Source organism: Canis lupus, chromosome 4, assembly GCF_011100685.1.
Source record: "Canis lupus familiaris isolate Mischka breed German Shepherd chromosome 4, alternate assembly UU_Cfam_GSD_1.0, whole genome shotgun sequence".
In the NCBI taxonomy this organism is placed as follows: domain Eukaryota; kingdom Metazoa; phylum Chordata; class Mammalia; order Carnivora; family Canidae; genus Canis; species Canis lupus.
This window is the reverse complement of record NC_049225.1, coordinates 1,774,488-1,798,207: the sequence shown is the minus strand read 5'-3', so window position 1 is coordinate 1,798,207 and position 23,720 is coordinate 1,774,488. Positions and strand designations below refer to the sequence as shown.

The following is a 23,720-nucleotide window of genomic DNA, read 5'->3' as shown; positions in this document are numbered from 1 at the left end:
TCATCTTAGTGAAAAGGACATTTATGACCTCTCCTACGCTGTGTATGTGGGGAAAGCTGCGTGTGACTTTTCTTCCAACAGAGAAAGTACAGATATTTGATCGCGGCACACGTGCTCCTGTGTCAGTGCCTCTCGAGACATCCCCGAGCGTTAAAAACCTCCCTTAGACGTCACTCCTGATGGATGGTTACCGAACTAGAGAGACTTGGCACATCTTTTCTTAGTCCTTGGATTCCGATTCAAAACTTGCAGCACAAACCAGGTCAGAGTTACTTTCAGTTAGAACTTATTGCCATTTATTCCTTTTTATAAATTTCTATAGATTATACTCTTATTTTTTTTATGTTACTAATTGGTCTACAGCCTCAGATATGGGGCTGTCCCGAGTACCTACCTTTTCAAATGACTTGGTAATATGGAAATGGTTCTGTGCATGTTCTTGGAAATACTTGTGTATGTATAGAAGGGAGGGGCTGATTATTTTTCTACAAAGTAATTTATGATTTCTAATTTTCTAATGTGCCTTGGATATGTGCCAAATGATGGGAAACAAACAGTAAACTTTATGATTCTTAAAAAAAAAAAAAAAGAAAGAAAGAAAGAAAAAGAAAAAAAAAGAATCAAGTAAGGGAGGGGAACCATGAGGAGCCAGACTAAAGCTGAGCAATGAAAGCCTCCTGGGCAGGAAAGCCCAGCCCTGGAGAAGCGGGAACTTTAAAAATCTGCACTGGAGTTTTCCTGGACAGGAAAGTGCTCAGCAGGGAAATGGGGCAGAATCGCAAGAGGGGCAGGGAAGCCTCCAGATTCCCGGAGTCGCGATAAGAGGAGGGGCGTGGGGTGCGGGGAAGCTCACCACAAATTGCGAGCTGATCTTGCTAAAAGCGTGGAGTGCCACAGCCCCCGGGCATTTGGGAGAAGCCAATCCGTCAGTTAGACAGGCTGTCGCAGGACACAGGTGGCTGAACCCTGTTCCTTGGGAAGAGATGGTTCCCAGGAGCTCGGGTCCAGCAGCCCAGGGTCCGGGATCCGAGGGTGCCCAAGCAGGCAAAGCCGTGATCCTGTGTTCCCCCTGGGACAGGCAGAAGTGGGGAGGGCACAGGACAGAGCGAACTCCCCTGCCACCAGGCACCCCCAAGCTATGCACCCACACTGGCCCTGGGAGCATCGAGGCCAGTGCGGACTGGGAGACTGCGGTTCGTTACTTGTGGGGAGCTCGGCTCCAGAGCTGGAAATCTGTCACCACTGTGGTTTTCCTCTTTGTTTCACTGCGTGTTGGGGAGAGGCGGTGACTCCAGGGAAGGAAGGCCTCATAGGGTAAACAGCTCACACTAAGCCCGGCACCTGGTGGGGATGGATGGGGCATCTTTGTGCCCGCACACACACCTGAGAATCAGCACAACAGGCCACTCCCACAGAAGCCCAGGTTGAAGAACAGGGGAAGAGCAACTTTACTTTTTTTTTTTTTTTTTAAGATTTTTTATTTATTCATTTATGATAGAGAAAGAGAGAGAGGCAGAGACACAGGCAGAGGGAGAAGCAGGCTCCATGCACCGGGAGCCCGACGTGGGACTCGATCCCGGGACTCCAGGGTCGCGCCCTGGGCCAAAGGCTGGTGCCAAACCGCTGAGCCACCCAGGGATCCCCGAAAAGCAACTTTATTGACCAAGCAACGCTGGAAAGCTCCAGGACCAAGGGAAAATAGTATATAGGACAGAGGGTTCTTATTATTTTTCTTTTTTTTTTCCTTTTTCCATTATGACTCATTTTTTTATCAGACTAAAAACTTCGAATATTTTTCCTCTTTTCCCACCCTAACTACAATATTTTACCAGCTCTTCAATTTTAAGTTTTTTTTTTTTTTCCTTTTTGACTTTCATATTTCAACAATTACATGTCTTAGATACATTTTTCATTTCTGGATTTCCTTCAACATATTCAATTTACTTTTGGGAGATACATGAGATATGGGTTTTTGTCCTGTTCTTTGTTTTTTCTGCTTCATTTTGTTTTACAATGCTGGAAGTTAGTACCTTCTAAAATACAACCAACATACACCCAGAACCAAGTGGAACACTGTGCTGGTTCATTCTGTGAGATTATGTTCTCTCTTCATTCCCATTCTGCCCCCCTATTTTATCTTGTTTATGTTTTGATGGTCAGTGTTGGGGCTCTCTACAAGCATTTCTGATTTATATAAATTTGGGATTGAGTATCTTCAAACATATAGAACTTAATACACATAGAACCAAGAGGATCACCCTCTAAGACTCCTCAGGTAGACAATATTCTCTCTCCACTACCATCCTCACCACCACCATCCCTTCCATTCTTTTTTTTTTTTTTAACTCTTTTCTTTACTTTTTTTCCCCCTTTTTCTTTTATCATCTTCTTTGGTTTTGGTTTTTGGCTTTTTATTTTTACTACTTTGTTTTAAAATGTGTTTTTCACTTTAGTGGTCCTTTGTCATATTTTGTTCTGTTCTTCTTTTTTCTTTTATTTTCTGGTCTCTGACCTCTTCAGCATCATCTAGGGTATATTTTACTTAGGTCATGGTTGATATTTTTTACTAAGCCCACTCATACAGCCACACTGCACTGGACAAATTGACTAGGAAGAAGAATTCACCACAAAAGAAAAAAAAAAAAAAAAAACTCTGTCACAAGGTTACAGAATTTGGACTTAAATATGATATCAGAAATTCAATTTAGAAGTAAAACTATAAAGCTACTGGTGGCTCTGGAAAAAAAGCATAAAGGCCTCTAGAGACTTCATTATGCAGAATTGAGATCTAATCAGGCTGAAATTAAAAATATATTAAATGAGATGCAATCTAAACTAAATGTTCTGACTGCTAGGGTTAATGAAGTGGAAGAATGATTGAGTGACATAGATGACAAGTTGATGGTAAGGAAGGAAGCTGAGGAAAAAAGAAAAAATAAGAGTCCATGAGGAAAAGCTTGATAGGGAAATAAATGATAGTTTGAGAAGGAAGAATCTACATCTAATTGGGATTCCAGAAGAGGCTGAGAGACAGAGAGAGGATCACAAAGTATATTTGAACAAATCATAGCTGAGAACTTCCCTAATCTGGGAAAAGGAAAGGGTATTCAGATCCAAGAGAGAGAGAGGACCTCCCAAAAATCAATAAAAGTTGTTCAACACCTCGACATTTAATAGTAAAACTTGCAAATTTCAAAGATGAATAGACAATACTTAAGCAGCAAGAGACAAGAGATTCTTAACTTATATGGAGAGAGATATCAGATTAACAGCAGACCTCTCCACAGAGACCTGGCAGTCCAGAAAGGGCTGGCAGGATATACAGGGTCCTAAAGGAGAAGAACATTCAGCCAAGAATACTTTATCCAGCAAAGCTCTCATTCAGAATAGGAGAGATAAAGAGCTTACAAGATAGGCAGAAACTGAAAGAATATGTGACCACCAAACCACCTCTGCAAGAAATATTAAGGAGGACCCTGTAGAAGAAAGAGGAAACCCAAAGAAATAATCCACAAAAATAGGGACTGAATAGGTATTATGATGACACTAAATTCATATCTTTCAATAGTAACTCTGAACGTGAATGGGCTAAATGATCCCATCAAAAGATGCAGGGTATCTGACTGGATAAAAAAACAAGACTCATCTATTTTCTGTCTACAAGAGACTCATTTTAGACCTAAGGACACCTCCAACCTGAAAATGAAAGGTTCATTTACCATTCAAATGGTCCTCAAAAGAAAACTGGGGTAACAGTCCTCATATTAGATAAATTAAAGGTTATCCAAAAGACTGTAAAAGAGATGAAGAGGGACACTATATTATACTCAAAGAATCTATCCAACAAGAGGACCCAAAATTATGAATATTTATGTCCCTAATGTGGGAGCTGCCAAGTATATCAATCAATCAATAACCAAAGTAGAGAGATACTTAGAAAATAACATATTAATAGTAGGAGACTTCAACACAGCACTTTCAGCAAATGACAGATCTTCTAAGCACAACATCACCAAAGAAGCCAGGGCGTTAAATGATACACTGGACCAAAGAGATTTCACAGATACATACAGAACGTTCCATCCAAACACAACTGAATACACATTCTTCTCAAGTGCACATGGAATTTTCTCCAGAGTAGACCCATACTGGGTCACAAATCAGGTCTCAACTGATACCAAAAGATTGGGATTATCCCCTGCATATTTACAGACCACAATGCTTTGAAACTAGAACTCAATCACAAGAAGAAATTTTGAAGAAATTCAAGCATGTGGAGGTTAAAAAACATCCTGCTTAAAGATGAATGGGTCAACCAGAATATGAGAGAAGATTTAAAAAGATTCATGGAAACTACTGAAAATGAAGATACAGCTGTTCAAAATCTTTGGGATACAGCAAAAGTGGTTCTAAGAGGGAAATACATCACAATGCAAGCCTCCATTAAAAAACTGGAAAAAGCTCAAATACACACGCTAACCTCACACCTAAAGGAATTGGAGAAAGAACAGCAAGTAATGTGCAAAAGAATGAAACTAGACCATTCTCATACACCAGACACAAAGATAAACTCAAAATGGTTGAACAATCTAAATGTGAAACAAGAATCCATCAAAATCCTAGAGTAGGACATAGGCAACAGCCTTTTTAACTTGGCCACAGTAACTTATAAGATACATCTATCAAGGCAAAGGAAACAAAAGCAAAAAAATGAACTATTGGGACTTAATCAGGATAAAAAGCTTCTGCACAGCAAAAGAAACAATCAACAAAACTAAAACACAACCTAAAGGATAAGAGAAGATATTTGCAAATGACATATCAGATAAAGGGCTAGTATTCAAGATCTATAAAGAACTTATCAAACTAAACACCCAAGAAACAAACAATCCAATCATGAAATGGGCCGAAGACATGAACAGACATTTCCCCAAAGAAGACATACACATGGCCAAGAAGCACATGAGAAAATGCTCCACATCACTTGCCATCAGGAAAATACAAATCAAAACCACAATGAGATACCACCTCACACCAGTGAGAATGGCACAAATTAACAAGGCAGGAAACAACAAATATTGGAGAGGATGTGGAGAAAGGGGAGCCCTCTTGCACTGTTGGTAGGAATGCAAACTGGTGCAGCCACTCTGAAGAACTGTCTGGAGGTTCTTCAAAAAGTTAAAAATAGAGGAACCCTATGACCCAGCAATTGCACTACTGGGTATTTACCCCAAAGATGCAGATGTAGTGAAACGCTGGGACACCTGCATCCCAATGTTCATAGTAGCAATGTCCACAATAGCCAAACTGTGGAAGGAGCCTGGGTGTCCATCGAAAGATAAATGGATAAAGAAGATGTATACAATGGAATATTACTCAGCCATCAGAAAGGATGAATACCCACCATTTGCTTCAGCATGGATAGAACTAGAGGGTATTATGCTGAATGAGAAGTCAATCAGAGAATAAAAATCATATGGTTTCACTTATACGTGGAATATAAGAAATAGTGAAAGGGATTATAAGGGTAAGGAGGGGAACTGAGTGGGAAAAATTAGAGAGGGCAACAAACCACGAGAGACTCCTAACTCTAGAAAAGGAACAAAGGGTTGTGGAAGGGGAAGTGGGCAGGGGGGTGGGAGTAACTGTGTGATGGGCACTTGATGGGATAAGCACTGGGTGTTATACTATATGTTGGCAAATCAATCTTCAATAAAAACAAATGGGAAAAAATAACCAATAACATAACTGAGTACTTCCAAGAAGTCCAATGTGACTTTTGCATGGCGTATAAAGGCTAAGAGAAGAGAAGAAATAAATATAAAGTGATGGCTCTTAATAAGTGGTTCTCAAGCCAGGAGCCCTGGCATCAGTATCCCTTTTGGTCTTATGTATGATATATTTTCAATGACTATTTATTAATTCTTTCAAATTCAAGAGTGGTTCTAAAAGAAATTCTAAAAAATTCTCTGAGTCTACGTCCTATTTATTTTGGACACGTATAGGAATATTTTTCCTCTGTGGTAAAATACAAAGATTTGTTATCTTTATCATCATCATCATCATCATCATCATCACCATTGTCATCAACATCATCATCATCATACTATCATCTTCATCACCATTATCATCATCATCATAACTTTATGCTAGTAACATCTGTAGAAAAATGTTTAAGAAATTATAAAGAAAAAGAATCACTTTTGAATTGAGTGCAGCCTAGTAAAAGTCTACAACCTTAGAGTATGTTTCTTTAAGTAGATGCAAGAATGGAGCCTACACAAATGTTTGAATAGGATAACCTAGTTTCTAAAAAGAAATGTGTTCATAACCAAGGAAAATGAGCACATGATTAATAGTAAATAAAAATAGATTCCAATGTTTTACGAGCCATTTTTAAATATTTACATAGATCTGTATAGTGCTTAATCATGATATCACGAACTAGTTGATCAAATACCTGTGTTTATGGCTGTGTACATATGTGGGGGAGGAGGAGAGTAAGAAGACAAGAAAAGAAGGACAGGAGAGAGGAAAGGGTAAAGAAATCAACACAAAAACCTTGGATCATCTATTTCAGGAAACCAGCACTTTCTTGTCAATGATACTAGTTGGCAAAAGCTAGTCCTTCATGTTTGTCATTGATATGCTAAGGAATTTACAAGGAAAAGTTATAAGTTGAACTGGAGAAACAGAGTCTGCCATGGGGTTTGCACATTTTCACTATTTAATGATAAAACTTTTAAAAGAAACTTAAGGCATTTAAAATAATCCCTAATACTTTATTTTAAAGATAAATTTAAATAAACAAGGAGAGTCCAGACCATTCTATTTATGTTTCAACGCAAAATAAACAGAAAGAAGCTAAAAACTATAATCATTACTTGGATGGAGAATAGCGAAATGTTGAATCTTTTATCCTTATCAAATTCTCTGATGAAACTAATACAAGAAGATGTTAATAGCCTCCTTGGTCATGATCATCATTAATGTGTATGCTGATTAGAGAATTCAAAAAAGACATAGTTCTTATAAGATCATACCATCTAAGTGTTCAAATCATTTGGTGCAAATACACAACTTACAGAAAAATGATGCAAAGGCTTCATTTGTTATTATTCACATGGGATTTAAGAGTTACTAAGAGTTCCTCAAGGTAATTAAGGTCAACAATTTTGTTTAACTAGGAAAATAAAGTTAGGATAGCTTCTTGAAACATTTAACTGTAGTTGCCTTTCTGATTTTACTATGTCGCATTTATTCTTATCCTTCATGCATTCTGAATCTGTGCCATTCTACCAAATCTGCTTTCCAGATCACTAGTCAACAACCTAGCACCAAGTCAACAATTTGGCCATTCATCAGTATTTGATATTATTAACAAATTTCTTTTGAAAAACCTCTCCACGTTTGATATTTCTTTGATCTCCCTTGCCACTACTACTTGACACTCCTCCCTAGACTCTTTTGACTTCATCCTCCAGCCTTTATCTCTTTGCATGGTGTATACTTTCCACTAGCAATCTTTTGTTTTTCTTTCCTTGCAACTACAATATATTGATTGGCAACATCTAAATCTACACCCCCATACACAACTTCATCCCTGATATATATATATAATCTTGCATAATTAACTGACCAGTAGTCATCTTAAATTTTTTTAAGTTTAAAACTATTACATTCTGACAAGTCCAATTTTTATATCACCAATGTAATTCCTTCGTTTGATGACTCTCCCCATTATTCATTCAAGTCAGAAGCCTTGTAGTTTGTCCTTATTCCACTTATCAACTACTCTCATTCCTAGTATCTACCTAATCAAAAGGTACACTAATTATTTTTCCTTAAACCTATGGATTCTTTTCTTCCCTGCTCTCCAATAATCACAATTTCTACCAAAGCCTACTATATCATATAAATTCATCAATCTCTTTTCCACATCTTAACCGAGTGATTTTTCCAAAGTGTAATTATAATGAGAAGCCCTGCAAAAAAAAAAAAAGTGTGTAAAACCTGTATTGCCTCCCCAAAACCTTAAAGATAAAATAACAATCCTTTAGCATAGTACTTAAGAGACTTCATGATATAATTTCTGTCTTAAGTTAAAAAACAGCAATTAAAGTTCCTGTTGTTCACTTCATTACTATTTAGTCATGTTAAAGTTTCTTTCCTAAATAGGCTACCCTATACGTCTTTGGATCTTTGAACCTTTTACTTGGGAACATCTTTTTTCATCTGATATCACCTATTAATTCTTTAGATTTCATATTCACATTCACCTTTGGGAAATTTTTTGATATCCAAAATCTGGAATAAGAGTTTCCTATCATGAAAATCATAAAGGATTTGATTATCTGTTAGCTTTGTTGTCTTCTCCCCTATATTTGCACACTTTGAAAGCTTTGGTTTTATAAGCTGTACTAGAAACTCATTAAATATTTATAGAAAAAAATCAGCAGGGTTTAGAGTTTCAGGCTCAACAAGAAAACAAAAGGTATTAGGGCTAGAGTTCACTTTCTTAAACCTGTTCTGAATCTGGCAACCATCCCTTGAGTTAGGCAGGCAGCAATTTTTACTTGATTTTTTAAGTGAAGGAACAAAACCTCAGAGAGATTGAACAATCTTCCTGCAGACATACAACTTGTCTGATATGTGTTCTCATTACCCTTAAGCTAAACAGAAATGGGTGGGAGGAATAGTAGGAATATAAGTACATAATACTGACTGAAGTTTGATTCAGCTCAAGAAAATTTACTGAAAGCCTATGCTTAAAGCAATGTATTTTGGCAATACCTTTTTAATTTTGAAATAAGTTAAATTTATGAAAGAGTTATAGAGTATTATGGAGCTCATATGTTCCCTTCTTTGGGCTTCCCTTCATGTTAGCAATTTATATAACAAGGGAATAATTGTCATTCAAAATACTATTAATTAAGCTAAGACATATTATTCAGATTTCACTATTTTTCCCTCATAATGTATTTTCTTTTTTCTATCCTGGAACCCAATCTAGCCTTCCACATTGTATTCTAATCTGAGCCAGCTCCTAATGATTTTGACAATCTTTGACAATTTTAGTGAGTACTAAACAGTTATTTTGTAGAATATTTGTCAATTTGAATTTGTCTGATATTGGTAATCCCTTATTATTTACATGGCATGAAAATTTGTTGACTATATTGCACAGTTTTTTGTAACCTATAAACAAAACAAAACCAAACTTCAAAAATCTATTTCCAATTTCCCCATTATATCTTCTTTTTTTTAAGATTTTATTTATTTATTCATGAGAGACAGAGAGAGACAGAGAGAGAGAGAGGCAGAGGCACAGGCGGAGGGAGAAGCAGGCTCCACGCAGGGAGCCTGAAGTGGGACTCGATCCCGGGACCTTAGGACCATGCTCTGGGCCAAAGGCAGGCGCTAAACCACTGAGCCACCCAGGGATCCCCCCATTACATCTTCTATACCTGTAATATTCCATATGATAGCCATGAAATACATGTGGCTATCTAAATGTAAACTAACTAAAATTAAAATTTTACTTCATCATTTAAAGTAGCTGCATTTTAAGGGCTGAAGGGCAACATGAGGCTACACACTTTGTACTGGACAGTAGAGACTATAGGACATGCTAATCATCACAGAATTTGAGCAGCACTATCCCTGGACCATGATTGTACAAGAGAGCCTTCACATTCACATAGACATATTTTCTGGGTTATTGCTATAGACTGAATGTTTGCATCCCCCCCAAAATTCACATGTTGAAACCTAATCCCCAGTGTGATGATATCTAAAGATGGGGTCTTTGGAAGGTAGCTATCACATGAGAGTGACCAGTACCTTTTTTACAAAAGGGACCCTAGAGAGTTCTACAGCCCCTTCAGCCACATGAGGACACAGAAAGAATAGAGTTTATGATTCAAGAAGTATGTTCTCACCAGACATGAAATCTGCCAGTCTCCACCCTGGACATCCCAGCCTCCAGAACTGTGAGAAATTTCTATTGTTTATAAGCCATTTAGTCTATGGTATTTTTGTAGCAGCCTGAACAGAAGACAATTTCTTCACAAATTAAGAAACAATGTTAGTTTTGTTAATAACTATGTAGATCTCTCAATTATAAATTATTATGATTTCTTTTGTCATTTATCGATATAATTTAGTCAACAATCCTTTGCTTAACTTAGGCAATCATAGAAAAAATAGGTACTTATATGCAGAGGATGCTATTTTAGTTCTTTATATACATTATCTTATCAAATTCTCACAACTCCATGAATTAGGCACTAAGAAAGTCTCATTTCCACAAGAGGAAACTGAAGAAGAAAGTTGTCCAAAGTCATAGTCAGTAAATGATATGCCCAAGATTTATCTCTGCTCTTGACCATTTTTGTATGCTATACCACCTGGTATGCCAATTTCTTTCTTGCCTTTTTTTTCCTTTTATGTTAGATTACTATTTCAACTTTCTGTATATATCCTGGGAAAATTCCTAAAATGCATACCAGGAATATTTGTTGTTCTATGCTGTTTGGGGCATGTAGAAATCAATAAAAATAAAAGTCATCAGTTGTTAGTTATCACCCTAGTTATTCTAAGGAATACTTTTTAAGTTTAACAGCATAATGTAAATGTTTACCTGGTTTTAACAGAATCTGAGAAGATTTAGAAAAAATTAAGTTTTGAGCAGGAAGTAAGCTTATTTAGGTAAGTACTGACAGTTGCTTTAAAATAGTCTTGAAGGGGTACTTGGGTGGCTCTGTCAGTTAAGTATCTGCCTTCAGCTCAGATCATGAGCTCAGGGTCCTGGGATCAGCCCCATGTCAGGCTCCTGGCTTAGCAGGGAGCCTGCTTCTCCCTTCCCATCCTGCTCATGCTCTCTCTCTCTCTCTCTCTCTAAGATAAATAAAATCTTTTTAAAAAGTAAAAATAAGATAGTCTTCCAGAGAAGTAAGAAATAAATTATACTGTTCTGATTGAAAGGGAACTAGAGAATGAGGTTTGCTTCCAAAGTCCATCAAGAAGGCTGTGATTTGTTGCATGTTTTCTTGTATTATTTCCTTTCTCTTTTTGTAAGATTGTGTTTATTTGTTTCAGAGAGAGAGCATGCACACCAGCAGAGGAGGAGCAGAGGGAGAGAGAGACAATCTCCAGGAGATCCCTCATGGAGCACAGAGGCAGACTTGGGGCTGGATCCCACCATTCTGAGATCATGACCTGAGCCCAAATCAAGACCCTTAATTGACTGAGCCACTCAGGGGCTCCTGTTACTTCCCTTGTAAATGAAAATGCATTCTTGTCCTTAGGTATGGACTTGACCTTAGCATTCCCCAAAGTTAAAGTAACATCCAGCTCATTTATTTAAAGAGTGTCCAACCAGACCTTGGGAAGAAAATGTCATTGATTTATCTACCATCTCAATTTAATGGAAGCAATAGTGGACAACTGTGAATTGGAAAATGATAATTAATGTTAATGATAATTCACATTATTGTGCCTGGCAAGACTTAAAACTATAAATTAATAAAATATTTAGGGGCAACTGGGTGACTTAGTTGGTTAAACATGGTACTCTTGATTTGGGCTCAGATCATAAGCTCAGGGTCTTGGGATTAAGCACTGAGTTGGGCTCTCTGCTGAACATGGAACCTGCTTGGGATTCTCTCTCTCCCTCTCCCACAAACTCTGTCTCTCCCCTCCCCCAAAAAGTAAATAATAAAATATTTCATTTTATTTAAAAAAATATTTTTATTTTATTTATTTATTTATTTATTTATTTATTTATTTATTTATTTAAGACAAGGAGTGTGCAAACGTGAGCTGAGAGAAGGATAGAGGGAGAGGGACAGTGAGAATCTCAAGTAGATTTAGACTCCCTGCTGAGCAGACAGCCCAAGGAGGGGCTTCATCCCAGGACCCCAAAATCATTTCCTGAGCTGAAATCAAGAGTTGAAGTCTTAACCAACTGAGCCACTCAGGTGCTTCTTAATAAAATATTTTTAATTCACCACTCCCCAAAGTCATTTTCATTTCATTAAAACTGTAGACCTCTCAAATGCTCAAAATTATTTCACTCCAAATTATATAGAGTATTCTTGGGTTAGATAGTTGAACTAATCATAAGCAGTCATATTCAGAAATTAAATTAAATTTCATCTGTTCTGGTGGGTATTTCAAAATTTGTGATGCTCCATCTCTGGGTAAGATAACATTTTCCCTATTTCTTCTGTTCTGCACTTTATTTGTACTTTACTTTGTTGATGCCCTCTTCTAATATCTTCTATGCATTTATTTTCTTCTTCCTCCTTAATGGGAGGAAGACTTCCTGATAAACTGTAAATCTCTAGTAGTTTTTATCTTACAGCCACTGCACTTAACTTTTTGCTATGTTCCCTTCTTTCTGCCAACTACTGATGGAGCTTACTTTCTCCTCTCCCTCCCTTGCCCCTCCAAAGTAATCCAGAAGACACAAAGTGCTTGCTCAGCCTATTAAACCAGGACATCAATTTTTTAGTGCTCAATAATGAAACAGGCTGACTCTGCAAGGAAACTATAAGGAATTGCCCTGCTAACCCTTGCCCAGCTCATCTACATTTATTGATGATAACATACTATTTCATAATATTTCTTGAGGGAGAGTGTAGTAACACTAATGCTCCAATTTTAGGAAACTGAATTAAATGCCATATAAGCTATATAAAATCAGTGATTTTATTATCATATCATTAATGACTACCCTCTCACTGCATGAACATAAATATTTCATCATTAATGTTTGGATTGGTGTGCAAGCTAATTTGCAATATAACTTTTCATCACTGGAAATTTTCTATTACCTTTACACTTAATTTTAGAAAGTATAAATTTTGGATAAAAACATATAGTTTGCTATTTCATCCCCTAAAAAGACATAATCTAGAAAGTAGATTATAAATATCTTCCATGGTAGTCATCACTTCCAAAACTTCAAATTTTTCATAAATTATTCCTTAATTTAAATGATTAGGGGTCAGCACCACTTCCAAACTAAGCTAACAATTGTGGCAAAAGCATCATATAGACCAATGTTGCATTCGAGTCAATATTCTTTCTTAAAAGGTGCCACAGGTTAAGTGAGGCAGTTGGCCTTCATTGGATGGTCCATTCATGTCTTCAGTAATCCAGGGTATTCATTTCTCCTTACATTTTTTATTATATGTATTTTATTTTTTTAATTTTGAGCTAAAAGATTGACATTCTTTCCTTTTTCATTTTCAGTGATGTTAATTCAAGTTTTAGATTAATTATTTTTTTTTATTTTCAAACCACTTGCTTTTCTTATGCATTTATCTTAGCCACTACTGTGGTCATTTAGTGCAAGAGAAAAAATAAGCAAGTGTCTAATTTGGAATGTATTCAAACTACCACTCTCAGCTTTTTATCAAGGATGTTATCATAAATAACAGTCTTCTTCCCTTGATTTTCACACACTATGCTCCTTTTCTGTGACATGTGAAGTACATTCGTTGGCAGAAACTAAGCAGGAAAATATAGCTTGCCTGGAGGAAATGCAGCAGTGCAGAATTCACTTGTGACCCATTAATTGACCCCCAATAAATCTAGTTGCTTTCCACATTTGACTTCTTCTTAAAATATATTCCTCCTCTGACATCTAAGACAATATATTCTCCTATTTTCAATATATTCTCCATCACTGTTGTTTGATCCCTTACTCTATTTTTCCATCCTCCTATCTACCCTGTAAATGCAAGCGTTTTTCAGAGATATAGCAAAATAATCTCCATCTTCCTGCTGCCCACAATCTCACCAGGACACCCACAACTCACAGTTGCACATGCCTTCAATTATCATCTACATACTAGAAAATCCTAGATCCCTAATTCTTGACAGCACTTACCCCCAAGCTTTATGCTCATTTGGTAACTGCTTACCAAACACCTCTATGGCCACATCCCATCGCCATTATATTACAGAGTCCTCTTAATACTGCTCATGTTGATGAAAAATGGTACAGTCATTTGCATCAAGCCAAAAACCTGAAGGTCATCCCTAAAACCTCAGATTCTTTCCATCTCTTTTAAAACCAATAAATTTCCAAATAATATTGCATTTTCTAAACATAATCTCTCACCTGTCATCTTTTCCCCATCATCATTGTCAAATACTTGTATAGCATATCATTCAAAGGATTTCAAAAATATTGACTGATTTTTATATGTTAAGTACTATGATCGACACCATTTTATAATTTATTATTATTTATTGATGAACCAAATAGATATTTTGACCTACAAAAATGGCAATTTGGTACATTTTAACCTAATTGTCTTTATCTTTAGGAGAAATTCCAGTATTCCTAATATGTTCATGGTCTCTGAGCTGTCTCCAACTCAACCCTCCGGGCCCTGCTTATGTATTTACTTTCTAAAAATAGTCATAATGCCAAATTATAACTCTATTTTTTCTCAATCACTAGCTTTTGCCCATGGAAGATTTTTCCATGGTACATTGTCTCCTTCCCCCATTTGTTTGTTCAACTCATTTAGTTAGATATTCTTATTGAATTCTCATTTCCTTTGGATAGTCCTCTCTACTACAGCAAAACTCCCTCGAAGGCAAGAATCACATGTGACTTACATTTAAATTTCTGGTTTTAATGCTGTGACTGCCACATGATAGAAACATACGTATTGATTGAGATACTGTTTTTGAGTTCTATGCCTGTAAATTTGTATTTATTGTTTTTGATGTATAAAAAAGATTTTTAAGCCAATTTTATAAATTATAAAACTGAGGTGCAGTGAGGTCAAATTCCTGGAACTAAAATATATGCTTAATAAATATTAGACCTCAAAATCAAACCCAGATTTGTAGACTCCAAAACTTAGGAATATTCAGCATTATTCCATATTTCCAATAAGGTATAGAAACTAGGCCAATATAAGTCAACTCAGATGGTTAAAAATTGTCTTCAACAGGGCAGCCCGGGTGGCTCAGCGGTTTAGCGCCGCCTTCAGCCCAGGGCCTGATCCTGGAGACCTGGGATTGAGTCCCACATCAGGCTCCCTGTATGGAGCCTGCCTCTTTCTCTGCCTATGTCTTTGCCTCTCTCTCTCTCTCTCTCTCTTTCTCTCTCTCTCTCTCTCTCTCTCTCCTCTTTCCTCTCTCTGTGTGTCTCTAATGAATAAATAAATAAAATCTCTCTCTCTCTCTCTCTCTCCTCTCTCTGTGTGTCTCTAATGAATAAATAAATAAAATCTTTATTTATCCCTGTATGGAGCCTGCCTCTTTCTCTGCCTATGTCTTTGCCTCTCTCTTTCTCTCTCTCTCTCTCTCTTCTCTCCTCTCTCTGTGTGTCTCTAATGAATAAATAAATAAAATCTTTAAAAAAATAAAAATTGTCTTCAAAATAGTTAAGGTCATGGATTTAATTCCTATAAAGACTTCTAGTAGACAATATACAACACAGTTTTGACACTACTACTAAATTTAATTTGACACCCATCTCAAGAAGAATCATATGAAATAAATTATTCACTATTAACTAGATTTGTAAGCATATTAGTTCACATGGTAGTTTTATTAGATGAATAGTACCTTTAAGAATTTCTAAACTCTCACTCTGGTATTGTTTTCTATTTCTGTTACCTTCATTTAATTTTTTTTAAAGTGTGTGTGTGCATGTGTGTGCATGTGTGCAAGTACTGTGAACCTAGAGGAATATTCAGAAGGTAATATTCCAGTGAAAAGAAGTATTTGAAATCATTTTTTTGTTTCCTTGTCACCTTTTTTCTTTAAAATGTGTCATTTTCCAACTAGTTAATTTAGTATGATATCATGTCACACGTGTATAGAAAAATATGTCATTAAGGAAATACAGATTCAAACTACAATGAGTTACCCCTATACCTGCATTAGAATATCTAAAACTTAAAAAGATTTACCACACCAAATATTAGTAAATATTTGGTGAAACTTGATGTCCCATTCATTATTGGAATATAAAAAGGTACAACTTTGAAAGTTTGGGAATTTACATGTCCCATATGATCTAGCCATTCTACTATGAGCATTTGCTCAAGAGAAAATGGTGCTCTTAAAAAGACTTGGATGCAAATGTTCATAGCAGCATTATTACTAATAGCCAAAAATTGGAAACAATCCAAATGCTCATCAACAGGTGAGTGGCAAAAACAAAGAAAAGCAAAACAATTGTAGTATCTCCTTACAATAAAACAATACTCATCAATAAAAAGAAGAAAGTACTTATACAGACTACAATATGAATGAATCTCAAAACTGTTATGCTAAGCAAAAGAAATGAGACAAAAAATAGTACATACTATAGGATTCCTTTAATCTGAAATTCCAGAAAATGCTAATTAGTCATAGTGACAGAAAGCAGCCCAACAGTAATGGGGAATAGAGATGGGTGTGGGGAGAGACCAAAGGAGGCATTACAAAAGGCAAGAAGAAACTTTTGGGGTAATGGTATGCTAATTACCTTAATTGTGGTCATGATTTCACAGATATACATATGCCCCAAACTATCAGATTGTACAATTTAAATATGCACAATTTGCTTAGTCAATAATATTTTATTAAAGCTGTTAAGAAAAAAAGAGGAAAGATGTTTTAATCAAAACACAGGTTTAAAAAGTGATACGGAGGGCAGCCCAGGTGGCTCAGTGGTTTAGCGCCTCCTTCGGCCTAGGATATGATCCTGGAGACCCGGGATCCAGTCCCACGTCGGGCTCCCTGCATGGGGACTGTTTCTCCCTCTGCCTGTGTGTGTCTCTGCCTCTCTCTCTCTCTCTCTCTCTCTCTCTCTCTCTGTGTGTGTCTCTCATGAATAAATAAATGAAATCTTTAAAAAAAATTAAAAAGTATTATGGAGAGCTTAATATAGTGATTCATGAGGATACTAGCAGGAAAAAAAATGAAAAAGCATGGAAAGGAATGAATAAAACTGTCATTATTTGCACATAACATAACATGACTGTGTATATAGGACACATTAGGAAATTTATTTTAGGGAAGCCTGGGTGGCTCAGTGGTTGAGCCTCTGCCTTTGGCTCAGGGCATGATCCCAGAACCTGGGATTGAGTTCTGTGTCAGGCATCTGCAGGGAGGCTGCTTCTCCCTCTGCCTATGTCTCTGCCTCTCTCTGTGTGTCTCTTATGAATAAATAAAATGTTTTTTTAATAAGGGAAATTTATTTTAAAAATCTATCATTATTAATAAATTAATTTAGCAAGTCAGCATAAAATTAATTTTATATATCTAGTAATCATAAACAATTTGAAATTTAATTTAAAATTAACCAAATTTTAAATAATTAAAAATATCCTATCAAGTGTCTGAATAAATTTAACAAAAAATATGCAAGACCTACACACTATGAAAAATTGCTGTGATAAATTAGAGGGAACAAATAAATTGAAACATATACAATGTTCATGGAACTAATCTACAGATTCAATGTAATCTCAAAATCCCACAGGCTTTTTGAAAATATATTGCAAGCTGCTTCTCAAAATAGTATTGAAATACAAATGATCTAGAATAACTAATAGAACGAGAAGGAGAATGACGATGAGAAGAAGGAGAAGAAGAAGGTATTTAGAAAGAAAACTAAGTTGGAGGACTCTGAAAAGATTCTGATTTCAAGACTTACTATAGAGATAGTATAGCATTGGATGAAGGATAGCCAAATATATCACTGGAACAGAATAAATAGTCCAGAAATAGAATCAGGCCTATACAGTTCATTGATTTTTAATCAAAGCATTAATTTAATTACTTTTTGAAAAGGAAAAAAAAAATTAAAAGATTTTATTTATTTATTTGAGAGAGAGCAAGCACAAGTAGGGAGAGGAGCAGAAGGAAAGGGAGAGACCTGGGGCTCTATTCCAGGTCCCAGAGATAATGACCTGAGCCAAAGGCAAACACTTAACCAACTGAGCCACCCAGGCACCCCAGGAAAATCTTTTTAATAAATAATTCTTATAATATTGGGTATCTATATGCTAAAAAGACCTTTGTCAATATCATGTTTCATATACAAAAGTTAATTCAATATAAAATATTGAAAATAAATGCTATTGAATAAGTATACATACTAGAATGGCATAGTTTTAGAGAAAGCATATGACAAAATACAGCATCCATTCCTGATCAAAACTCTTCAGAGTGTAGGGATAGAGGGAACATTCCTCGACATCTTAAAAGCCATCTATGAAAAGCCCACAGCAAATATCATTCTCAATGGGGAAGCACTGGGAGCCTTTCCCCTAAGATCAGGAACAAGACAGGGATGTCCACTCTCACCACTGCTATTCAACATAGTACTGGAAGTCCTAGCCTCAGCAATGAGGCAACAAAAAGACATTAAAGGCATTCGAATTGGCAAAGAAGTCAAACTCTCCCTCTTCGCTGATGACATGATACTCTATATAGAAAACCCAAAAGCCTCCACCCCAAGATTGGTAGAACTCATACAGCAATTTGGCAGTGTGGCAGGATACCCAATCAATGCCCAGAAGTCAGTGGCATTTCTTTACACTAACTATGAGACTGAAGAAAGAGAAATTAAGGAGTCAATCCCATTTACAATTGCACCCAAAAGCATAAGATACCTAGGAATAAACCTAACCAAAGAGGTAAAGGATCTATACCCTAAAAACTACAGAACACTTTTGAAAGAAATTGAGGAAGACACAAAGAGATGGAAAAATATTCCATGCTCATGGATTAGAAGAATTAATATTGTGAAAATGTCAATGTTACCCAGGGAAATTTACCCGTTTAATGCAATCCCTATCAAAATACCATGGACTATCTTCAGAGAGTTGGAACAAATTATTTTAAGATTTGTGTGGAATCAGAAAAGACCCCGAATAGCCAGGGGAATTTTAAAAAAGAAAACCAGAGCTGGGGGCATCACAATGCCAGATTTCAGGTTGTGGTCATCAGGACAGTGTGGTACTGGCACAAAAACAGACACATAGATCAATAGAACACAATAGAGAACCCAGAAGTGACCCTCAACTTTATGGTCAACTAATATTTGACAAAGGAGGAAAGACTATCCACTGGAAAAAAGACAATCTCTTCAATAAATGGTGCTGGGAAAACTGGGCATCCACATGCAGAAGAATGAAACTAGACCACTCTCTTTCACCATACACAAAGATAAACTCAAAATGGATGAAAGATCTAAATGTGAGACAAGATTCCATCAAAATCCTAGAGGAGAACACAGGCCACACCCTTTTTGAACTCGGCCACAGTAACTTCTTGCAAGATACATCCACGAAGGCAAAAGAAACAAAAGCAAAAATGAACTATTGGGACTTCATCAAGATAAGAAGCTTTTGCACAGCAAAGGATTCAGTCAACAAAACTAAAAGACAACCTACAGAATGGGAGAAGATATTTGCAAATGACATATCAGATAAAGGGCTAGTTTCCAAGATCTATAAAGAACTTATTAAACTCAACATCAAAGAAACAAACAATCCAATCATGAAATGGGCAAAAGATATGAACAGAAATCTCACAGAGGAAGACATAGACATGGCCAACACGCACATGAGAAAATGCTCTGCATCACTTGTCATCAGGGAAATACAAATCAAAACCACAATGAGATACCACCTCACACCAGTGAGAATGGGGAAAATGAACAAGACAGGAAACAACAAATGTTGGAGAGGATGTGGAGAAAGGGGAACCGTTGCACCGTTGGTGAGAATGTGAACAGGTGCAGCCACTCTGGAAAACTGTGTGGAGGTTCCTCAAAGAGTTAAAAATAGACCTGCCCTACGACCCAGCAATTGCACTGTTGGGGATTTACCCCAAAGATACAGATGCAATTAAACGCCAGGACACCTGCACCCTGATGTTTCTAGCAGCAATGTCCACAATAGCCAACCTTGGAAGGAGCCTCGGTGTCCATCGAAAGATGAATGGATAAAGAAGATGTGGTCTATGTATACAATGGAATATTACTCAGCCACTAGAAACGACAAATACCCACCATTTGCTTCGACGTGGATGGAACTGGAGGGTATTATGCTGAGTGAAATAAGTCGATCAGAGAAGGACAAACATTGTATGGTCTCATTCATTTGGGGAATATAAAGGATAGTAAAAGGGAATAAAGGGGAAAGGAGAAAAGATGAGTAGGAAGTATCAGAATGGGAGACAGAACATGAGAGACTCCTAACTCTGGGAAATGAACTATGGGTGGTGGAAGGGGAGATGGGTGGGGGGTGGGTGGTGACTGGGTGATGGGCACTGAGGGGGGCACTTGATGGGATGAGCACTGAGTGTTATTCTATAGTTGGCAAATTGAACACCAATAAAAAAAATGAAATGGCATAGTTTTTAAAGGAAAGTCTGACACTTTTGCAAACTATGTATAAGCAAAAATTATTTTATTATATGTTATAAAAATCATGAATTTAAAAGAAAAAAAGATCATTTGGATCTCATCAGAATTAAGTTTTTCTGTTTCTCAAAAATTACAATTAAGAAAATGTATCAATAGGCCAAAGTCAGGCAAAACATTAATATCTATAAAATATAAAGACACATTAAACTATTAAAGAAAAATAATCTACTTAAAATTGGATAAAGAACATGAACAGATAATTAAAAAGTAAATAAATACCTACTGACAGCAAAGAAATATTTTAAACTCACTAGTTATTATAAAAATGTAAATCAAAACAATATTTAAATATGTTTTATACCAGTAAAGGATCTTAAATCAAAAAGACTGAAAATATAAAATGCTGATTAGGATGTGAAGCAATTTGAATGTTCATATCTTGCAGGTAGGAATGAAAAATTGTATAACTACTTTGAAACACTCTTTGGTAGTCTCCTTCAAATTTTTAATACCCCCCTATCTTGTGACCTAATAATGCTACATTAGGCATTTATCCAAGAGAAAAGCCTTCTGCAAGGAAAATCTTAAGAGTTTTATTCAGAGTCATCAAAAACTGGAAACAAGCCAAATATTCTTCAATAAGAGAATATTTTGAAATAACTGCAAAATGTTCACTAAATTACTACTCTTCAGTAATATTAAACAAATCCAGTACATGGGAAAATATTGAGTCACAAAAATATCAGGCTGAGTAAAAATTAGTTAAATGTAAGAATTCACTGTGACCCTGTTGATATGAGGTTCTAGAACAAGAAAACTAAGTTTGTAGTGATTGAATTCAGAAAAATGGTTTCCAGCAAAAAAAAAAAAAAAAGAAAAAAAAAAAAAGAAAAATGGTTTCCAGGGATGAGGAGGTGTGATAACTTCCTCTTGTGAAGGAAATATCCTATATCTTTTTTCAGTAGTTGTTACATGGATATATACAATTTTCCAAACAAATCAAATTGAAACATCATAAATATGTGAAGATTAAAACAGCTATCTTGTTGTTTTAAAATACAACAATAGATGCAAAAATTCTTTAAGAATATTAGCACTTGTAACAAACAAACAAAAATTAGCAAATTGAATGCAGTATTATATAAAGAGGTGATGCAGCATGACCAAATGGAATTTCACATGGAAAGATGAGTTAGTATAATTCACTCTATTAAAAAAAAATTCACTCTATTAAGAGGGGAAAAAAATAGTAAAACCATATGCTTATGTTAATAGATAAAGAAAAATAACTTAAAATTCAACACACACCAATGATTAGAACTCCCAGTATTCTTAATAATGAAAACCTGAAATCTTTCTTCTAAAGATAATGAACAAGCCAAGAATGTTTCTTTTCACCCCTACTCTTTAGCATCATATTCAAGATCTCAATCAGTACAAGGCAAGAAAAATAAATAATACACATACAGATTAGAAAGGAAGAAGTAAAACCGTTGTTATTTGTAGATGACATGACTGGGTATGTAGATCATCCTAAGGAATCTGTAGAATGCTACTACAAATATGAAGTTAATTTAGTTTTTGTAAAGATTTATTTATTTGAGAGAGAGAAAGAGAAAGAGTTTATGATAGGGAGGGACAGAGAGGTGAGGGAGAGAGAGAGAATCTCAGGCAGACTCCCTACTGAGCATGGAACCCTATGCAGGGCTCAATCTCACCACCCTGAGATCATGACCTGAACTGAAATCAAGAGTCAGAGCCTTAACCAACTGAGTCACCCAGGCACCCCAAATACTGAGTTAATTTAATAGGATGCACGGTTAATATTTAACACTCAATTTGATTCCTACATAGTAGTCAGGAATAATTTCAAAATAACATGGACAATAATAACAACAACAACAAAAAAAACAATTTCCAATTTTATCAAAACCATGAAATGTTAAGGTTTATTTAACAAAATATGTGCAAGATCTGTATACTGAGAACTACAAAATGCCTCTGAGTATAAGTATATACAGTGCTCCTGTCTGGAAAATATTAGGGTATCATTTGTTCCTATATTGATCTATAGATTCCATGGAGACCCAATCAAAGTCCTAGCAGGGGATAAACAGGACCTACCATAACTAAAACAATCTTGGAAAAGTAGAACGTAGAGAGAAGGACTTACAGTACCTTATTTCGGAATTCATTAACAAGCTAAAGTTATGAAGGCAGCTGGATTCATATAGATCAGTGGATCAGAAGGGATCCAGGAAGTAAATCATTCCTTTATGGGCAATTGATTTTTAACAAATTGTCAAGATATTTCAATGGAAATTAAAATCTTTTCAATAAATGGTGCCAGAACAACTGGATATCATTTGGAAGAAAAAAAAATCTACAATATTTTCTTCACAGTGTACAGAAAAAGTAACTAAAAATGGGTTAAACCTAAGATCTATACCTATAAAACTTCTAGAAGGAAACATAAGGAAAAATATATCTCTCTCTTGATTGGCTTGTAATGGCTGCAATCAAGATATCTATATCTATATCTAAATATATATATATATATATATAGAGAGAGAGAGAGAAAGATATAGATATATACATTGATATATATATCTTGCTCACTTGCTAAAATTTAAGATAGGTGGAGATATCTTCTTTGGGTCATAAAATCAAATGAAATAATAAATTGGCCTTCATCAAAAATTAAAATTTCTGGTTTCTGGTGAGAAGACATGCCACAGACTAGATAACTTTTCCTATATGTGTATCTGATAAAGTACTGGTGTTCAGAATATATAAAACCTACATTATGCAATTGTACACACAATTTGTATATGTTTACAACTTAATAAGGCAGCAACTGCATTTAAATGGGCAAGAGATAGAACCAGGCTCCTCACAAAAGATTTATGAATTGATAACGAGCCACATGGACCAATCTCAAAAATATTTTGTTGAAAGGATTAAAAGAGTGCATATTCTCTGATCCCATTAATATATAACTGTAGAAAAGAAAGCTGATGGAGGCTGGCAGAAAGTAGATTAGTGGTTGCCTGCAACCAGGGACCAGGAAAGGCAATGCCCAATCAGCTAGCTACAAAGGAGACAAAGCATCATGAGCATACTTGTGGAGATGATGGAAATATTCTCTTTCTAAGAAAGGCTTTGAGTTTGTGTGTGTTGGGGGGAGGCATATTATATGCTGCATATGTTTGTCAAAAATCATTAAATGTGCTATTAAAATGGGCGTATGTTATTTTTGATATTACACATTAATAAAATTAATTTCAAAGCAAAATGTACCTATGTTTCATTGAATAAG

General features: G+C 35.9%; 1 long non-coding RNA gene across 1 annotated transcript in view; it reads left to right on the top strand.

Annotated features, from left to right (window-relative positions):
• Positions 1–21: 21 nt before the first annotated feature.
• Positions 22–23,720, top strand: part of LOC111095422 — a 46,954-nt gene continuing 23,255 nt past the window's right edge. The window contains exons 1-2 of the long non-coding RNA XR_005357703.1: positions 22–262; positions 9,858–9,992. This is a non-coding gene — a long non-coding RNA (uncharacterized LOC111095422). The remainder of the gene's footprint in view (positions 263–9,857; positions 9,993–23,720) is intronic.